General features: G+C 52.6%; 1 protein-coding gene across 2 annotated transcripts in view; it reads right to left on the minus strand.

Moving 5' to 3' along the window:
- Positions 1 to 21382, minus strand: part of Tmtc2 (Transmembrane O-mannosyltransferase targeting cadherins 2) — a 186863-nt gene that overhangs the window by 93647 nt on the left and 71834 nt on the right. The gene's annotated exons all lie outside the window — the stretch shown is intronic.

Here is a 21382-nt window from a genome sequence, read left to right on the forward strand (position 1 = left end):
AACACGATCGCGTTAGCGTCGTCGACGATTCGCATGCGCGCGTTTGAAAGACATTTAACACGCGCGATCGAAACACGACGAGTGAAACTTAACGTTACCTTTTTTTTTTTTTAGTAGCAAGCGCTTAACTGGATATTTAAAATTAAAACGTCCAATGGATCGTGTCTAGCCGTCCTCACGGGTTTCGAACCGCGCTAGCAACAAGCAACCGCCGCGGGCCACGGGATTTTAATCGAGCCGCGATCGATATTCATGAGGATCGGCGGTGTTTCAGCTCGTCTCGAGACTACGATACCGCAGGCGACGCACCTGAGCCATCGTCGACAACGGGGGAAATGGGAGACGGGCTCGATGAACACCAGGCCAATAATTTCGAATCCCACGACCCTCCAATAACCAGGGCGAACCTACGAGGATCGAGTCGTATTTTCTACGTGAGCTGACGCGTCGCGTCTCGCGCACCACCGATCGACCGATGGAAACAACCATCCTCCTCGCTGGCTCGATTCTTCTCGCATAGAATTTCGTTCGAACAACTGGTTCTCCGCGCGTTATTGCGGGGCCAGCGATCGAATCGACGAGCGGTCGCGGTCGCGATTATCGGATGGGTAGTTCCTATCGTTGTTTGAACACTCTATAATCGACTGCTTGCTTTGAAAATAGTTGTACCCGGCACCGTTAATGAGCAGCGGAATAAATCAACGTTCCCTGGTTTTCGAGGTTGTCCGAAATTAATTAATACCACAAGCGAATCCGATCGACGACTGAAATAATGTGTCGTTAATTAAGTTCCCGATAATCGATTGCTTTGACTGCGAAACCGCCAATCACCCGACGATTGTTTCAATTAAAAATATTGTCTTTCAACCTGGCGAAGCTTAAACTCGTCTCGACTGGTTTGGACAAGCGACTGATCTCGCGTAATTTTCGTGGCCGCGCGAGGGAGGGTTTAAGAAGGCACGCGCTCATTGCACTTGTTACCCTCGAACGAGCCATTCATCGTGGTAAACGGTGGCAATTTCTTTCGCTGTAGCGGTGAATTCATAAAGTCGACGCGAGCAGTCGGTAATTCTCTCGCACTCCGAGTGTTTATTTTATAATTTGCATCCAACGAGCATTTGCCTTTCAAATCGGAGCACCAGTTAGCCGAATCGATGGGCAATTTCGTTCTCTACCCTCGCGACGAATCGTTAGAAAAAGTTCTGGAACAGTCTCGTTAAATATTTTAAACTTAACGCCACGTGGACGTTGGCATTCTCTGTTTCGTCTGCAAGAAATCTCTGCACCCTCCCGTCGTCGCTCGAAGCCACCGTTTAAACAATCTCGCGGCAGATTTCCAAAGTTTCCAGCGCGTCAGTCTGCTATGAGTTCTTCGAGTGCCGCGAGATTTACGATCTCGCAAAATTCATTAGAATTCGGAACAATCCTCGTCGACGACGGTGCTCGAGTCTCTCCTCGATTTCCAACGGGCTGAAACAAGCGACGCGTCTCTGCACACGTACGTATATACGCAGAGGAGCAAACGGATGGCACGTAAAACTTTCCCCCGTCGCTGTTTATTTCAATTTCCGGATCCAGGCGACGAGGTACGCGTTCGCGCACGAATTTCCAAAAGAAACACACCAACACCGTTGTACAACGAATCTTTCGCTCGCAGTTGCGCCCAGTGTATACACGAAATAGGTGGACAAACTTTCGTGTCCCGTTCTGTTCTCTCGAAGGGTGCAAAAGAGGCTAGAACCAAGTGAACGAGTCTGAAAAACCACCTCATTGTCATCGTAGATCTATCGCAAGTGGCTATCACTATCTGGTTGTTAAATGTCCGATTGGGTCCCTTTAAACAATTCGAGGCAAACGCTCGTAACGCAAAACGATCTCTCGTTTTGAAATGTTCCACAAACGCGCGTATGAATAAACAGAAAGCATCTCCGCTCCCTGGCAATCGCTGCGATAGATTTCGCGCACCACCATTTATAATCCACCCGTCTCTACAGTCGTCGCAAAAGGCAGAACACGATATCAACGACCGACCATCTATTTAAATTGCGTCCTGCATATCAAAGCGTGTAAAACGATGCTCGTCGCTTTTTCGTTGCATTATTAGCCTCGTTACCGCGCCGGATCGATCGATCGACCGTTAAACATTAACGTACCGTCGTTCGTGCGGAAACGTGAATGGTTAATGAAAATTCTTCGACGGACAAAAACGAGGCGACGACGATGAGTGTCAGTGTCCGTACAGTGTCGATTGAATTCCGTGTGTCCCCTCGCGTTGTGCGTTCTAAACGCGCGCGTGTTTAATTAACCGTCCCACTCGACGTGGCGCGTGTCGATCGAGCCGATCGGGATCCGAATGAAAGAGATCGTCGGATGGACCGTTGTGGCTCGAGAGGCCGTCTAACCTCGCGTAAGCCACCGCATTAGTCGAAGCCAGTCGGTGATATTAAGCATCTGTCAGAACTGTCGCGAAACGGCGACGCTCTCGCCCTTCGCGTTGCGTCTGTGTGTGCGCACGTCCGCGGTATTCCCCAGGGACTATTTCTGACAGTACACGTGACGTTAATGAATCTCGGTCCCAGGTCTAACAGAGCAACGCGGGACGTGACTCCGCGCGGAGGGTTCGCAGGGCTGGAAAGGGTACGCGTGTACTGCTCTTCAGCCAGCCCCTCGAGTCGAGGCTAATACGGGTCCAACCCCTTTAAACCTCGCAACGCGCAGTCGAACGGGGACCAGCCGATTCAATTCTCCACGGCTCCTCGCCGAATCGGAAACCGCTTAGTCTGCCTGGCGAAATTAGAATTATTGCCCGTCCCCCTCCTCGCAGCGTGGAAATGAATTAATAAATTACACCGCGCCACCCTGCTGGGGCTCGCGTTCTTTCGCCCCGCGTCTCGACGTCTAGCTCCTTGCTAGCCGATTCCACGGAGAGCTGGATAAAGGACCGAGGCGATATTAAAATCGACCGATGATTAATCTTCGCGGTGGTGGTCGAGCCACGCGAAAGAGCGGAAAAGAGAGCCCGGGTAAAAGTGGCGAGGGGGACCAGGGACGAACTGTCCTATCGATTGCAGCTACCCTCCATGGCGAGTTGCTGTTTCAGGGAACAGGAGGTTCTGTTGCTTTAGGCTTGACGATCGAGGATATTGATATCGCTCAGTGTCTCTTGTTGACGTTTCTTTCCGTGCTCGAATCAATTCGTGGTTTTCCACCCTGTTTATCATTATTGCAAGTCTGTCAGCTTTCTAGTGGGATATTTCTTGGTCACTCTAGACGTTTTGGGATGTGAAATCGCGATAATTAGTTCGCGAGTATTGACTGTGGAAAATACAAAGCAGATCTTGTTTCGTAAGTTTTTCGAGTTGAACTTCGCCAATCTGGTTCATGCTTCGTTCGAGATAGACGCGCGTTCGCTGACGCGTAACGATGGCGATTCGAGAGTTCGCGGGACGCACGAATATCCCGCGCGTAATTCCGCGACGGACGACAATTTAATTTCGCGCGACGGCATATTTAATCTCGAATCGACAAGAATTATTTATCGCGCGGGCACGGCCCGCGAGGGCGGGCACGGAGACGGAGGGGTTGGTCGCGCGGCGTTAAATTCCTCGCGGCAACGGACGACGCGACCGCTTCGTTTATCTTCGGTAAAATAATATTTCACACGCGCGCCACGGATGAAATTCGATAACGTCCGCGGGCGTGTTCGATGCGCCGGTGAAATTTTTAACGCGACCCGCTCCGGCCCTTCCTCGACGCTTTTCAAAATTCAGACACACCGTCAGCCGCGAGTCGACCGACGTTAGCGAGCCTCGAATAAAATCTTCATCGAACTGGCCAGCCTATAAACTCTCTAACGGATAGTTTATTCGAACCTTTAACTTCACGGATGCTCCACAAGTATTATGGACGCTCGACGAATTACACGTGAACAGGACCGTACGTTCTCGACGTCACGTATGATTCGCAGGAAAGTAAACGGTCGCCAATAGCAAATTGCCGCGTTACGATCGGTTTCTATCACCAGTTGGTCGTCGCGGCGGAAGACGTGACCGTCGCCAGTCGAATAAATAGAAATTCACCGAACGCAGGAAGCGTTCCTTCGAGAAGCTGCCGCGCGATCCCCGGGGGATGACGCGGCGTCCGACAATTTGCACTTTGCCGTCTCCCCAACCCGTCGCCGCCTCTCGTCGTCTTCCATCTTGCCGCGCAACCCTCGCTCGAATTCAGCTGGCAGCCACCGGGAACGGATCCCATTCCGTAGCTGGCGAAACGAACGGCAGGGGCGAACGAGGGAACCAAAGAACAATAAAAGGGGCCGCGGCGGTGAATCGCGCGAACCGACCTCGACGACGCTACATTACGCCGGGCATTTCCCAGAAGATGGTACCTCGAGGAGCGAGAACCGCGAAGACGTCGTCGAGGGTGGGGCAAATAAATACCTGGCTAAATCGTCCGGAAAACTCGTTCCATCCCCCTCCGCGTCGCATGCGGCTCGTTCGAGCGGTACGTAGCCGCGCGAGCGTCGTGCAATTTCGAAAGTGAGGCTTAAGTCACGCCCCGGTAGGTGTGACGGAAGGGAAAAAAGTGGCTGTCGTAAGTTAAGTCGTAAAGACGCGGTGGTGGTCGTCGTGAACGGGATCGTCGAGAGCGTTTCGGCTCTTCGACCTCGCCGCGTTTTTTGCTGAGGAAGTAGTCGAAGGAGAAGGGGGCGGGTTGTTCGACGGAGCTATCTCGTCCGCGCCACCCCTTTCCCTGCGGATGGTGTTCCAAACCGGACGAGGGAAGTGTGTTGGTTTGAATAGTATCGAGCGGCGGTGAAGGGCGCGCGGGTGTTTCGGATGAACTATGACGGCACGATGGTTGAGATGGCGGAGACCGTGGATGATGGATTCGCGCGATTCCAAAAATTACGTGGCTCGATTGAGACGTTACACGCTTTTATGCACGCGTGTCGCGCGAAGGGGACGCGAGAGTCGCTGGACCGAGCGATGCAGCAGGGTGGTTCGATGATTGAGACGAATTATTACGATGTGTATGTGCTCGTTGGACGGGTGGAGGGCAAGGATTGTGGATTCGTACGATTCTCAAGAGTATATAACGCGAATGCAAGCACTTTGTCACAGGCTGGCGGTGCTCGCAATCTCATGGCGCAATAAACTAGGGCTCTCGCCGGAGTCCTTGGCGCCCTGGCGCGAGGTGAAACAGATTTCCTAGGCCGATGGCCTACATAAGTAACGGAAAGTTACCTCTCCGTTTGCTGTCCTTTGCTTTCTCCTCTCTCTCACTCTCTCTTTCTGCCAGAGGGACTTTATCTTTCGCCGATAAATCAATTTATCTGCTGGCTCTTTCTCTCGACGAATCAATGCGCAATGGAAATATTGCGGCCGATAAGAATGATTCCTTTTAAACGGGACTGTTGTTCCATCGAATATCAATCTGTTCTACCAGGAATATTCCGTTCGCTCGCGATGTTCCCTCGCGAGTCTCTCGCTCTGCTCGAGAGAGCGGCGTAGTACGCTCGAGTTACTTCCAGCGATGAGGCGGTAGTAATTTCGCAGCAATTAAAAAGGAAAAGATCGATTGGTTTGAAGCGCGATACCGACACCGGCGACGAAAAACAAAATTCAATTCATGCCCTCGCATTTTCATTCTCCGTCTGTTTGCGCGAATATATAAAATAAATATTTGGACGATATACCCAAGCTCCTCGCGCGTCCACTTTTATTTTTTAATCCCCCCCGGACTCCATTTACGTGATTGTCAACCGCGTTAAAAAACCACGCGGAACAAAACCGTATTTCAGGATTAACGTCCCCGAACGACAATGCGCGCATCACCGGAGACAAATTATCTCCGGGAGCCAGCCCTACGAACCGTTTAAAAAAGAGAGAGAGTAAGAGCGAGAGCTCGCGTCGAGCCACGCGGAAGTTATAACGATACAATTCGCGTAATCGCACGATTGCGGGTCAGGGAGGTACAGGGGTGCCCGTGAAATCGTTACACGAGGTAATCTCGCTTATTGAATATTTTAGGAGCACCGGCAACATCTTAAACGCGCCTCGCGCCCTCGCGGTGGTATAACCGCGAAATAGGTCAGACACGGTAATCAGCGGGTCCTGGATGGTTCCTGGACTGGCTGCTGGCGTCGTAAAACGGCCATCGAATTCCGAGGAACGTCGAAACAATAAGACGCGTCGAACCTCTGGCTTCCGCGAGCGTTAATATCTGATCGACGACGTGCTTTACGACCGCTTTATGCCGTCCATCGCGAGCAATTAGACCTCGACGAGCGGTGCCCGTTGCCAGAAGCCCGTCGAGGCTCGTCGTCCTGCTCGAAGGGGTATGTTCGCCAACTTCTGACCCGCTCCGCGAGCTATTCGATATGCATCATCGGCCGCGCGATAAGATCCGCAGACTTTCGTGTACCACGAAATACATAACGGAAGTTATCCAATCTCGAGGAGACGGGGCGAAGTTGATAAAGGGAAATACACCCCTCAGCGGTAGGAATATTCAGAGTGAGCGCGGTAAAACTGTGTCCGTGGAGCTGGGCACGGAGTAAATCATCCGACTGCGCTGCTGTTATATTCGCCGATCCGGAGGATTTGGAATTTATTAGCCAGCCAACTTTCAGGCCACGCGAGTATCAGGGTTCAGGGGTGGGTGGGTGGTTGGCGCGCCCGTGGGACGATTTTTGCTTTCCCGCTCGAGCGTTACCGTCCAAGTACTCATTCGATCGGCCATTACCAAGGGAATCGCCGAACGCAATCACGGAGGAGAGATAATTCCACGTTGTTATTGCTCCTTTGCTACGAGCGTGGAAATGCTGATCCAACGAATGTACAATCAACCACGGCCACCATAGTAATCTATTTAGTTACGGTTCGAGTACCAATTTCACGGTGTAAAGCTGTATCGTTCGAATGCGTCTTCCAATAGGCGATACCGGCTGGAAATTTATAACCTAGATCTTAATCATTTCCAAATGATCACGCTTCGATACGCGGAACGTGAAACGGACTCTGTATACTTTCTCGTAGAACGATTTATTCGCTGGACGAGTTTCATCGACGAGTTTCAACGCCAATGAATCAAACATCCGAGCGCGTTCTACCCCGTCCACGTGGTTAGGGTCGCAATCGATGCCTCGATCAACAGAATCGTCGACAGCGCAAGAAATCGCATTAAACTTGTCCACCTAACCCTGTAATCTCTACGCGATCCATCCCCTTCCTTCGATCGTTTCTTTCGCCCATCAAGGAAAATCGCAAATTCTGCAATGCATAGCTTAAACCGATGGGCCACGCCGATGATGGGCGTGAAAATCGACGTTCGTAAATCGAGCCGGTCGAAACGGTTCGTCTTCTTCGAGGGGTGGCGAAGAGGTGGCGCAAGGGGGTGGCGCGCGTAAAGGAGCGAGACAGAGCAGAAAAAGGAGTCGATGGAGGAAATGAAGAAAAGAAGAGGGGAGAACGATGCTCGACAGGCGCGACTATATACCTTTTATACCCCAGAATCGAGGAACGCCGTAATAGAAACCCCTGACAGGGGTCAATCTCCTAACGGTCGATCCCGGAAAGCCAACCCATTCATCGATCAGCCCCCGACTCAATCCCAGCTTCGATCTAGACCTATTCCATTTCCCAATAAGCTGCGCGGGCTACCATCGAAGAAGAGTCATCCGGGTTCCTCCACCTTGCTCTCTGTCTGTCTGTCTCTCTCTCTCTCTCTCTAGCTCGACGCTCTGCGTACCGCGTCCCGAGATCCTCTTTTACATCCCCATCACGCTGTTCTGATTCTCCCGCTCTTAACTCGACCGGAAATACTCGGAGAATGATAACTGATTTCACAGGAATCGACCAGCGGACGGAGAGTTTCTTCCGGTTAGGAAATCTGCTACGTCTGAATCCAAACACGAGGAACTCGACTATGAAATCGAGCAGCGTCGAGCGTATGGGGGTTCCTTAGACGCTGACTGTAATTAGATGGTCATCGGGTGAACACAGTTGGCGAAGCGGAAAAGTTTCGGATGGAAGTTCCAGCTGATGCGCATACATACGAGGATGCACCTACGTACGCGAGTACCTGGAGCAATCGAGTTGCAAATAAGTGCGCCAGTGTCGTGAATCAGCAAGGGAAATGTTACGGAGTAGCAACAATAATCGCGCACGGGCCACGACAATTTGCAAGGTTATCAAAAAATATCAGGCTCGCGACGAAGCACCTCGTGCTCCCATTTAACCCAGCAAAGCCTCGATTATCCGCGGAAGGACGCCACGCGTAACCCCTTCGCCGGTCGTATCGCGAATGGCCCGTAGCCAGCGCCGTTTCACGGCTCCCGTGGATCCAACGTCCCATAGCTTTTTCGCATATCCGTGCGCTATTTTCCCTTTTATCCAGGCCGCCCTCTGGCAGAGAGCCATCGTCCAAGAAGACCACGCGAGAGGACCAGTCCCCCAACCTTTCGTTCGGTAATAAAGGTGTCCCGTTTTCCCTGGCTGGTCCTCCGCGTGTCTTTCCATCTGCTCCAGTCGTTTCCTCTCCCCGTCTTCCCGTCACTCCTCGTGTATTCCTTGCGAACGAACGGACGTCCATTTGCGCCCGTTAGCGTCGTACCTCGAACCGCTCGCCAACCATTCCCTTTGCTCTCCAGCCCTATTATCGACTTTGAGAGACAGCGAGAGGGAGCTGCGTGATTTCTGGACCCCTCGATTGCTCGAGAACGCGGTCGCTCGTTGAAGTGTAGCTTCTAACATTTTGCAATTGAATTAACCTTTCGAGCATGCTCCCTTCGTGGTCTTCGCGACTGAATCACTCGAGAATGGCGTCGAGAGGGTGCTGGATGAATCTTATCAATTCGTACGATGTTTGTAACTGTGTATGCAAGTTGCGAACGTGGAATGTATGATTTTATGATAGACGAGTATAGTGCACGTACAGTTTGGATAAGCTGCTCGACGTGGCACCGAAAGTTATTACGATGGTTCGGGGAATTCGACACCTGACCTTCGCCCTTTCTACTTGGAAACTCGGGCCGCAATAAGGATCAGCCAGTTCAAGGAAAATCAATGCTCAAAGGGAGAAGCGTAGAAGAGGAGTCGAGCACCTGGAGACCACTCTTCGTGGATGCTCTTTGCGTTATTACATCCCCCCGTAACCCCGCCACCCGGCCTCTATACGTGGGGTGGCCTTCTCGAAGATAAGATCCAGCGGTGAACGATGGACGTTTAACCTAGATAAGGTGACTAGAAGGTATTCTTCGTGACGTTGTTGCATATCGATCAACCGTAACTTAAACGAAGCTGTTCGACGGGATTCCATTTACAGCGCGTCGAGTCGTCGATGAAACTTTAACACGTGGAAACGAGTAAGAATATCGCGACGAGCTCGCGGGCATCGATAACGAGGCACGATAATTATTTGGCCCATCGGAATGTTTGTCGTTAGGAACGATTAAAATTTGTTTCGTTACCAGCGACGATTATCGACGGAACTTTCTTTTTAATTACTGCGGGCCATTATCGGCGACGAAAATATTTCTCGCGGCGGATAACCGATATCGACGGGGGAGCATTTTTTGTATCATTTATTCGTAATCAATATCGATGACGCAGAAATGTTTCAGCCACGCTTTCCGCGCCGCTACCGGCGCAATTTTTTAAATTACTCTTTTTCAATAATATATATAAACGTCAGCGGCATTACTCCGTGTAATAAAATGAAACTACGGGATGAAAAATTGATCAATCGTTAATTGTACGCCATGGGACGCCGTCGTTGATAATGCCGCGCTGATGTGTTTACAATTAATACCTTTTCGATCGTATTATATCAGATTGTTCGAGGTTTCACAAAAATCCGTCTGTTATTATTTCCAGCTTAAACAACGGACCGCCCATCACGCTCGTTTCCCGAACGAATTTTTGCGAAACAACTGCTATTTTCGATCCTTGCTTTTATACATCGGATCCGGAACGTTTCGCATTGTGTATTACATCGCTGGCAATTGCTCGAACGATACGAGAATTGCATCCTCCATTGCTATATTAACTGAACAGCGAAATTCTACCCTGTAGCTTCGACCACGCGAAATTGTCTCCTATTCGTAACACAGTTGGACGCGGTTAATCGAGGAATAATCGCGTTCGAGGCGCTACCCTTAAGGTGGCCACGGTAATCTGCATGCGAATCTGCCCGGGGGCTAAAACAAACTGTTGGAAAATTAACACGCTAATCCAATTAACCGAGACGAATGGCGTATCGGCGGGGGGGGGGGTTAATGGAAAAAGGGGTGGCGCGCGCGAGCCGCACCGGGGAAATCAGCGCATCGGCTTTAAGCGAAAATATCCATTGAACTAGGGCGTTGCGCTTGATTAAAATTTCAATCCTGATTCAAGCCAACCTTTCGCTGGCCGTGCTGCGTTTGAAGAATCGACGCAAACACCGTGCCACGCGGGTCGGTCCGCTCGTTGGAAATGCATCGCCGCCTGAAAACCGTGGCCCCACCCGGAAAAGGTAATAATCGTTGGATCTTTCATTGAATCATTTAGTTTTTAATCCGCGAGCAATCGCGCCGAAAATCGCTACCGGATTTTTCCGACTCCACTCGGACGGTTCTCGAGCTGTGTCGATCGACTGGTTTTCAATGGCTCTAACAACACGCGCGCGAGTTCTTGATAATTAATTCAGAGAGCATGATACCGGTTCGTTTACGGCAACTATGGAGATAAATAAGAAAAATCAGAGTCCCTGCGGTGTTCGTACAGCCCCGTGAAGGGTCTTCGTTCCTTTAACTTTATCGCTTTGTCGCGTCGACGCGGTCCCAGCGATGAAGCGAGCAGGCTTTAAAGCGGCAAGGACCGTGAAGAAGCGTTCCGGGCCGTCTGCGACGGCGTCGTCCCTGAAGACTCATTGTCCCGAATTTGATTAGTCGCCAGGAAAGGTAATCCAGGATCCTCTTCGCGCCATCACTCGCCACGGTGTAAAAGAAGCAATGAAAGTGGAGAGGAAGAGAGAAAGAGAGAGAGAGAGAGATCAGTAAGGGCTCGTAATAAAATTCATAGTGTCGCCTGGAAATCGGACTCCCGTGCTTCTCGATCGCCATTTGAAACGCTCCCAGCCCTTCTTCCTCTTCGTCCGTTCCGCTCCTGGTCCCATCGCCACCGCCGCAGCGCTGGAAACTTCTCAACCACCTCGTGGGTCTTATTTACGCATCCCTGATAGGCGGTGCTCAGACCCTGGACTGGTTATTCCGATCACGAGAGAGGTTTCCGCTCCTCTCCTCGTTCGCAACGGAGAATCCTTTACGACTGCCGTCCGTGTCGTCGATATCGACAGCGGCTACGTACTCTGCCTGTATAATGCGGCTGGTAGCAGCGCCCAGGGAGACTCGCGCGCCCCTGCGATTCACCTGTCGCCGCGAACGATTCGTATCCATTTCTTACCGGGCGTTTATCGTCGATCGGAAATTATTTCGCGACGACTACGTCCCGATCGTGCGGTGGGAATTTTCCAGTCGGTGCTGAACGGTCGGATCGAAACACGGACAGAGCTCGCGACTTGGATGGATTAAAATGCATTCGAAGAGAACCGACAGCGAGATGGATGTTCTGAAATCTGCTATGTAACTTCAACTTCGTCGAGGCTGTTAGCCGGCGATGTAAAACCGGGAGAAGATCAAGAGAAGGGTAAAGAGAGGGAAAACGAGTATGATGGATCGTTCCGGGAAGAATGGGGGTGGATTTTCGAGAGGCGACGGGCGGCGAACTATAAGAGCGTGACAAATGTAATAAGGGCGGACGAATCGAGTCGTTTCAGAGCGGAACAGCGAATTTCGCGAACGCTAATGACAACAGGATCGCACGTAACGCTGGGTAACGAGCGAGGAAACAGCGTGCAATTCCTGGTGGCTCGTAAAAACCAATGGACGCTCAAGGAGCCCGCGCGTAAACGGCGAGTGGCTCCCTTAATCTTTCATTAGAGCTCGATATTCCGCTCGATCGGCCAATAATGCCACTTTCGTCGAACGTGGACTACTCAAAGGTGAACGAAGAGTGCGAGGCTGAATTTCTGAACGATCTTCGAAAGGACAGACGTCAACCCTCTTGGCCTAGTGGCAAACAAAATTACGGCCGCCGCCATTGCTGCAGCGACGGTTGTCAATCCACCGCCTTTCCGGCGTTTAATCGCGCCGGCTGGCGATTCGGGGCCACGTAATTCCATTCATCGACGCGAAGACAAATTGCACGGGCCACAATGCCCCCCTGGGCTCGAGGGCGTCGGTTAGCGCGAGGAACGCCGCACGGGGGTGGCGGACGTTCGATCGCGGTTACAGCGGGAAACTATGGCACGAACGAACGGTATAGACGTCGTACGCCACCCTACCGCCGACCCGGTACCATCGTGGGAGCCTCTTGGACGGAGCACCGAAGGGAGGCTAGTAACAGGCTGCAGGAAATTCCTTGCTACTCGAATAGTTTGAATAACTACCCCCGTGGAGCTCCTACCGAGGACGACGAGGACGAGCGCACGTATCGTCCGGCCTGTCTTCTCTCCGCTCGTGGTTCCACCCTCCTCTGTCTTTTATTCCAACCCTGCGCACCTCTACCAGATACCTGGCTATTCCCTCGTACCTTCAGGCACCTTCGTAGCACCTAGTCGCTCGTCGCTGAAGAATGAAGCGGAAAATTCTGGTTCACACAGCCAGTGGATACCATCTAGAATTTCTGATCGTTGCTGTCCACGGTTAACGTGTTCGATGCCTGATTGACTTTGTTAGGAATACTATTCTGATGCAACCAAATGGAGGAGCTTCGCGGTACCTTTAAATTGGACAGCGAGTGGACCAACCACGGGGGTTGAATTTTTCGCCGCTTTTGAGGGCGACATCGTGATCCACGAATTTTCGAACCGACCGCGGCCGCTTTGAAGCGATTTATTCCGCCGCTGCGATCAAGAAGGATCAACTCCTGCGACTCGTTTATCGGCGATTTTTCGTCCGTCCTCGACGAGCACGGTGGCCAGCGAGCAGCGACGGTTGCTGTTTTATTGCGGCAGTTTATCGGCCCGGGTACATTGCGGCGTGAATAATTGCAGGCAAACGCAGTGTGTAATGAGTAAAGCGGGTAATGCTGTTTGGTTTCGGTGCGCACGCGGCAGCGGCGGGGGTTCCGCCGGGGCGAGGTCCAATAAAACGGCGCCGGCCACGGGAACCGCGGTACAAAGCGATCGTTCAAATTAATCGGTAATAACGATTGGAAATCGCGGCCGATTTCCCGGCCCGCGAGAGCTGAAACGGGCTTTTTTAATAAAATCCACCAGCCGATCGACGATCGCGACAGATGCGTCGCGTGCGCGCGGCTCGTTACGAACTCGCGACCCCCTTCGATACGCGCGTCGGTGAAACGACCGTAACGGTGTTTGATAAACGCCATTACGCGGCACCCTGCCGCACCCCCGTCGAATTAAACGGTGCGCAATTACTATTTCCGGATAATCCAACGAGATAAAAACGTGGCCGCGTAACCACAGCATTCGCTACTCGATTGCATTCTTCACCGATTCCTCTAATTCCTTCTCACCCCGTCACGATGCTCTCCAAATATTTTCATCGACAGTGTATCACGGATTACAACGAGAAGTCTCGAGAAGGTGCGTAATCGGGACTGACTCGAGTCAACGATCGATCCAACAAGTTCGAATTCTCAAGGCGAAGGGAAAGCCGTGGCGCTCCCAGACCAAACGCTGAAACCGATATTCCTGTGGTCGAGCGAACGCGTACCATGGTTTATTGACTGTACCGTGGAACACACGAGACGCCTTGTGTGGGGACCGTAAGAAATATCCAGCTCCACGTTCTGGCGTCTTTCGTTCGCCAGCCGGCTCTATTTCGCTCGCTTTTCAAACGGTGGAAAGGTGAAACGACGCGAGAGAAGGTTCACCCTGACGGTGCATCCGAAAACCTCCGGAGGCACTTTGCGCCGAGCCACGCCGTCCCTCGGCCGGATGCGCTCACCGCCAACGGTCGTTTGGCGTGGGGCGCTGTCAAATCGTCCGCGTATCCACCGACGACCCGTCGTTTTGTATTCAATCGCGGTCGCGAGGACGGCGCAGCCGTTGCACCCCGCCAGTCGATTCCCCCGCGAGTCTGCGGCAGCAACGTCGCCTGTATACGTCGAGGATGGACTGCTCCGGGATGTGACGTTGAAAAATGCTCGCTCGGTTCACCGAGGAGAGAGAAGCAGAGAGAGAACGAGGTTGCATCGCGTCGAGAATCGTTGCATGCGAACGGAATCGATTCGAGAAGACGTTCCTCCGGTTCCAAGGTGTGGGATTACGCTCGAGGAACGAAACAGGGGGACGAAGAATTTTGGATGGAAAATTTCGCGGATAAACGTTCTGAGAAATCGCGATCTAATTGGCGGTAACGCGAGAAACATGAGCGGGAATCTGGCGAAGCTGTCGTGGAACGGGTAGAAGTGCTCTGTAATTTAAGAGTGAGATTCCGTGTGCTTAAATTTCTTAGCAATCGAAGAGGAAAAATTGTCGAATAATCGTATAGATAACTGACGGAATTTTTTGCGAAATAATTCGCGTACAGTTGAGAAAGTGGCTGGAAATAGAGGGAAGAACGACAAACCATTGGCGATACAGCTCGCTGGGCAGCCTATTGAATCGCTTCCGTCTAGAATACGGTCCCGCGTTCCCGATTCCAACCGACGGAGCACAGACACGACGCGTTCGACCGTGACGTTGAGAAACGCTCCCCGGATCCCCTGCCAATGCGGATCCGCGTCAAAGGGTGTACCGGGGAACGCGGTCGTACCTGGCAGCCCGGATCCTCGAAACGTCTACCCTGACCTCGTGAATCTTTGTGACGTCACTGGGATGACGAATGTTCGGTTAACGCGGGGGGGTTGCGTTTTCAGCCAGACGTGTACGGGGGTTCGATTAACGTCACACGTCGACGGAGCACTCGCGTTACGCGATTGCGTTAATAACGGTGATTTATCGCCGGTTCGAAGGGTTTCCAGTGCGCCGCGGCGAGAGTGTGTGAGAGAGAGAGAGAGAGAGAGAAATCTCTGGCGGAAGCCACGGCTGTCCAAAGTGTCTGGGGAATCCTGTGTAGCCCCCACGTCACTCGCGCTTCTCATACCCCGGTCCCGCAGCTAAGTATTGAATGCAATACACGCCCCGCAGGAATTCACGGGGCGCCTTGGAATCCTGTGTACTAACTTTCGCAGTGGTATTACCGCGGACCGACAATGTACCGCCTAGGAAGCTCCTAATCAACGTGTATAGGGGGCTAATAAATTCTCCCGGCCTCGTTAGAGAAGGGAAACACCGAGGGCTTCCGGGCACAATGGGAGACGTTGATCGGCTGGAAATTACGTTTCGATGTTCCCCAACTACGGGAGGGAAACTTGACGAACACCGTGCCCCGGCTAAATCATCCACCGGCAAGAATAACCGTGAATTTCCAAAGGAGATCCGCCGGCACGCTGCGCGGCGATGTATAAAATCCGGCGGTACGTGCACGCGCTGCTCGAGCGATGTGTGCCTTCGAGCCTTCGAACTCCCAGCAAGACGCGGAGTATATTATTGCAAGTACGCGCTGCGGAAGTTTGTGTGTACGTAGGTGTCGATTAGCGAATGGATCGGCTATTAATAGGATTCTAATTTATGAAACGCGCCAGAGACTCGCCACTGAACTTAGCGAATTTCCTAGGAATTAACATCTCAATACTTCGCACAAGCCTCGCATGGGGAACTTAGCTTAAGATTAGCTGAAGTTTCGATTCTTAATAAATACTCGATCGCTGTGGAGGAAATCCAAAACAAACTTACCATCTAACTACACGACGCATCGATAGTTTACTCGCCACTATTTTGGTAAAGCAAAAATTCCCCGTTCCAATGCTAGGTAATATTTTTAAATTAACAGTAAATTACAGAGCGCTCCGTGGAACTGCATATCGATGAAAGAAAACGACCAAGGAACGACAAACGATAACGAATCGTGGCATATGCATTCGCGATTAGCCACAAAATGTGCGTCGAGTTTCGCGTACGAAGGTGATCGTAAAACAAAAAGAGCCACCGCCGGCTCGCGGAACCTCCACGGACCGTCGAACGGCATTATTTAGCCCGTTCAACACGTCCCGCGGGTAAATCCCAATTACACGCTACGATGGTCTATCCAGGGGATCGGGAACGCGGGCCTTCCCGTCGATTAACCGCGCGCGGGCCATCTCCCGCGAAGATAGAGTCGCCTCGAACGCTCTATTTTCCACGGAGACGTGGCTTAAGACAACGGGGGAGAAAATTGCCGGCCGTTTCGCGTTCGTAATACGAGCCATCGGGTCAGGGGTGGGTGGCGGTCGGTCGTACTAAAGAGGTGGGTCCAGAGGCGAACGTAGGATTCCTGAAACGGTCTGTGACAAATGAAAGACCGGACGGGGTAACCTTGCTGCGGTCGCATCCGACCCGTGGACGTGGGAGGGAGCGACGTGAGCGTGCAATCTCATTGCCAGGGTGATTCAAATGAAAGGCTCCGGGTGCACGGACACGGCGAACGAGCAGCCGAACAAATCGGACGAATCCTATTTCTCTTGCGGGCGAGTAGCTCTTAAATTGCGAACGAGGAGGTCACCCGACGGTAGACTCGCATATGATTGCTCAAAGCTTCCCGATGGCGGCACGTCCGTGACGAGCACCTAACGATTCACCGGCCCGATTCTGGGTTCGAGTAACCGAGAAAACGCGATCGTGGTCCAAGCAACGGTTCGAATCGACTACGATACCAGCGTCTTCCTCCCGTAGAACGCGTTCGCCCGTAGGTATATATCGAAGACTATAGAGAACTCGTGGTTACTCGTTCGGGTGTAACCTATATACCCGTGGACTCAGGGTAAGGCATTGTTGATCGAGTCTCGATTCCGGGTTCCATTGTCGAGCGGGAAGCACGAGCGGAGCAAACGGAGGATCAGGAGCGTGGTGATGTGCCGAATCACTGGGAGATACCAGCCGCTGGGAAGAAAGGAGGAGTTAGGGGCTGCGCGAAATAGCGAAAAAGGGGGACTCGAGTTGAGTAAGGAAGGCTTTCGAGATCGCGGGATGATGAAGGGCGACGGGGTGACGTTGCAGGACCGCGGAGACGTAGAATGCGTGGTTTATCTTCTCTTTCTCTTTTCCTTTTTTTTTTTTTCTTCGAAAGAACCGCGAGAGGTTTCGATGCCGTTTGTTCCCAGGCTGAACCGTCCCGGGTGTCTTCATATCTCTCAATTGAATTACGGGGGTGGATGGGGTGGACGGGGTTCGCCGTTACGTCGATGAACAGCCACGGGATCGAATGGCCCCGGTGAGCTAGGCGGAGAGGTCGCTGGCGCGGATAGCACGCGAGAACGGTAAGAGATCGGTGGATCCATTCGGGAAGCTGCGAGGACGAGGACGCTCGCTCGGAGTCGATCGTTCGGATGGTATCGGGTAGTGGAAAGCCGGGGACGGATCGAAGGAAATGAAGGTACCCGCGGAACGGACGAAGAAACGGACGAGAATAGATAGAATAGGGACGGGAGAACGGCGGCACTGTTCGTTCCACGGCATCCTCGATATACGTATATATACATAGATAGAGAGAGAGAGAGAGAGAGAGAGAGAGAGAGAGGGAGAGACGTATATATACCCATCTGCGCTCTGTTCCGGAAGGGGTGGCGCGAAAAGCACAGAGTCGACGAAAGCGCGCCGCCGGATCGACTTGACGAAATGAAACGTGGAAGCCGATAGACGCGAGATGCCAGGCTAAAACGAGGTCGATCGTGGCTCCTGGGGAAATAAGGAGCAGCGTGGGCGAGGGGCGCGTGGGGTGGGCGTTTGGGCGCGCCTGTGGCACGTAGATAAGATTCATGCGGGCGAAAGCCTCGAACTTCGACGGGCTGTGAACGAGGCCTAAACCACCTTCAACCACCCTCTGGCCCCGTCTCGCGCGAAAAATCCCAGCAGAGGCACCGGGCGACGTGCAGGGGCGCGACGTCGTTCGCCTCTTTACGATATTGGCCTCCTGGATGGATTCGACGCCGGGTCACGAAGTCGACCCGGTGTCTCCTATATTCTCGAGCCAGCGAAGGGTTAAACTGGAGTTACGACCAGGAAGCATCGCGACGCCTAACGTCGCCCAACGCTGCCCCTCGCCTTCGCGCGGCTGCTGGTACTCGAATCGACGCTGGGAAATAAAATTATGGCGGCGAGGATTAGCCGTGAAATGGGAACGGGCTGGGCTTAAAGTGAAACGGGAGCAGGGTTACTTTCGCCCTTTCCGTGGGCTGTGCCTTTATTTCATCGCTGGTTTTCGGCTCGAATCCATTGAGATATTCGCTGGCCTTTCTGTTCGCGAGAAATGAAGTTCTTTTCTTTTTTCCTTCCCCTGCACGGAGAACAGTGGGAACGCGGACAGGAGGGGTAGCAGAGCGGCATCGAGGAGAATTCTTATTTATTCAACGGTGGCTTTGGAACGATAACGTCGCGGCAACTTTTCTACTTGTAACGTCGGATGAAACTTTTACCCAGCCTGTTTGCATTAATCTCCCGTTTCCCAGCGATGAGAGGAAAATATCGCTGAACGCTTCCGCCGGGACTGAAGGATCGGACGAGTGTTTAGGACGAATCAGAGTACGATCGAGTTTCGAGTGTGTCCTTCGACTGCGTTCAATGAGAACGGAAACTTTTCGAACCTCTTTCGTTTATATTGAACAACGACTCGAACGTGAACAGCGCGAACTACAATTGCGGACAGTTCAATCGAAAATGCTTGATCGAAGCTTTTCTTTCCTCCCCTCGTACGAAAAGCTCGAATGATACGAAGACGCGCGCGATGTTTTCCCTGTCGCGTGGTGTCCGGTTTATTTGTTCCTCGTCCCGTCATTTGGCCGACAGGATAAAGGCTGACGGACGTTCGTAAGCTTTTGACGAGGGTGCAGGGTAAAGAACGAAGGGCGACGGACGAGAGAGCCGTCGCGGGCATGGAAAATTGTTTATCGGCTAGGGCTCGGACCCGAGGGATTTTGGAAACGCTCCATCTTCCGTCTCTCGGAGAGTCCAACCTGCCATTAACACTCTTTGTCCTCCCCACGGCCGGGAATGGCCTCCTTTATATAGACGGGGATAAAAATTCCCCGTCGACGACAGACGCGATCATTCTACTTTTTAATTTCCCCAGGAACCCCGCCCGGTGCTTGCGAGAAGAAATCGTGGGGAACCGGTCTGAAAAGAATTTAATACCGGTTTCCTGCGACTGCGCGAGTATTCGAACACTGCGCGACAAGTGTAATCTAGAATCGATCGTCGACCGTGTCATTGGAAAATACAAGACGCGTACGAATATCCGTCGCTTCCAGCCGGTACTTAGAAATACAAGAACAACCGATAAGCCGTGTTCAGGCACAATGCGTGCTCGATAATGTCGAGGGCGGTGGAAACAACCCCAGGCTGACGGAAAAGCGATCGTCGAATCCAACTTCGTCGAACAAAAACGAAACGCTCGCGTCGCGAGGGGGGTTAACGTATAGTTGAAAGCTCCGAGATGCATGACCCATTAACCAACTGCGAGTAATCCTAAAGTGGCTTCGAAATAACCTCGTCGAAGCCACCGCCACGCGTATATACCCGGCACTTTTGCCGCGAAACAGTTCGCCGCCCATCGAGGAGCGAAAATCAAACGAGAACCGGTGACGTCCGCTCTGGTCGGCCCTGACATCCGGCTAAATCGACGCATTAGCGCGCGGGACGCCGATTCTCGGTGAAGTTTCTGACAAACGGCGAAGGTGGCGGCGGGGGTCGGTACGCGGCGTGCCATGGCCATTATTCGGGCAAAATAACGTTGACCTGGATCGGGGGAGCGGTTCTCGATTTAATGGCGCTCGTGCTGGAGGAGCGGCGATGGCGAGGGCCAGGCCTCGAGCGGAGCGGGCGCGCGCCATTATTAGGATCATTGACGATTCATTTCCGGCATATGACAGAGGGTGTTTGATAGGACGGAACGGGGTCAAGTCGCGCGCGCGTCACGCCGCGCGTCGTTTTGTCATCGTCAGGCTGGCGGATCGATCGATCCCGGCCCATGGGTTCCGTTCAGGAGGACGCGCGTCGGCCCTGCTGCGATTCTGCAAAATATTCCATTCGGTATTTCGACGTTAATGGCGAGAATTACGCGCGATAGATTAGAGACATATCGCATGCAAAGGATCCCCGCTGAAATTAGAAACTTTGACGCAATTTGTAGCGCTTTAATTCGGAAGCGAACGCGGACATTTATTGGGCAAATTTCCCTATTCCGCGATTCGAATATGGACGTGGACAGGATATAAATGGCCGTTCGCTGAGCCATTATTCCAGCGGAAATACAAATCTTGTTACGAGTTTAGACCGTGAAGTGAACTTCGGCTCGATTCACGCGCGGGCTCGTCCGCGTTTACGGGCCGATAAAAATGGAACGCGTCAACTCGACCGACAGGCATTCGTCCCTGTCCAGCCTCGCAGAGCTGCGCGTCCGCGCGAGCTGTCACGTCGCAGGAACGTCACCAAGAATTTCAACGTTCATCTCGCGCGACGCGTTGATGATCGCGCAAATCAAGCGAGCTGGGAAGCCAACGCGGGGACAAAAGCGTGGCTGGCGTGATCTTCGATCGAAGCCGGGCCATCGAGCGCAGCTCGGTGTCTTTGACGATCCGCCGTTGCTCGAATGAAATCGACTGCGAGCCGCTGGCTCGTGAGGTAGCTGAATAATGACGGAGGTCGTATCGGCTAGCCTGGTTAACGTCGAACGCTGACCCGTACCCTTCGCGTTACCCCTGGAAACGTGCTCGACTTCTTTCCCCTTTGATCTTCGAATCAATTTTATGTGCTCGCAATTGATTCCTCCCGCCGATTTAAAGGACAACGCGCGCCAAGCGGAACGCGAACGAGCCACGATCACGCGTCTCTCAAGGAACGCGAAACTTCACCGCACACGGGACAATTCCAGCGAAGTTCCTGAGGAATCACGCAGCGGTCAGGAATCATCGAGAGAAACCGAATTTCGTTCGACTTCCAGTTTTCCAAGCTCGATGTATCCAGCGCGAGGCGAAACTGTGGAATCAGTCGGGCGAACGGCTCTTCCTGGGGCGAACTTTCACTGCGCCCGCGGAAGGAGGCTCCATCAGGAGTCGCGGTAACGCCGGGCTAAACTTTCCCCTTTCTTATCGCGGCGATAAATAACGCGACTCCCCCCTCTCACGGAGTGGAGTGACAGAGTTATTATTCACTGAGCCCAGGGATTTATACGTCGCCGAAAGCGACGATATTTTAACGCGTAATCCTTCGCCCGGTTGTTTGGTTTATGCCCCGCGTAATA

The sequence above is a fragment of the Xylocopa sonorina genome, chromosome 2 (assembly GCF_050948175.1).
Source record: "Xylocopa sonorina isolate GNS202 chromosome 2, iyXylSono1_principal, whole genome shotgun sequence".
Taxonomy (NCBI): Eukaryota; Metazoa; Arthropoda; class Insecta; order Hymenoptera; family Apidae; genus Xylocopa; species Xylocopa sonorina.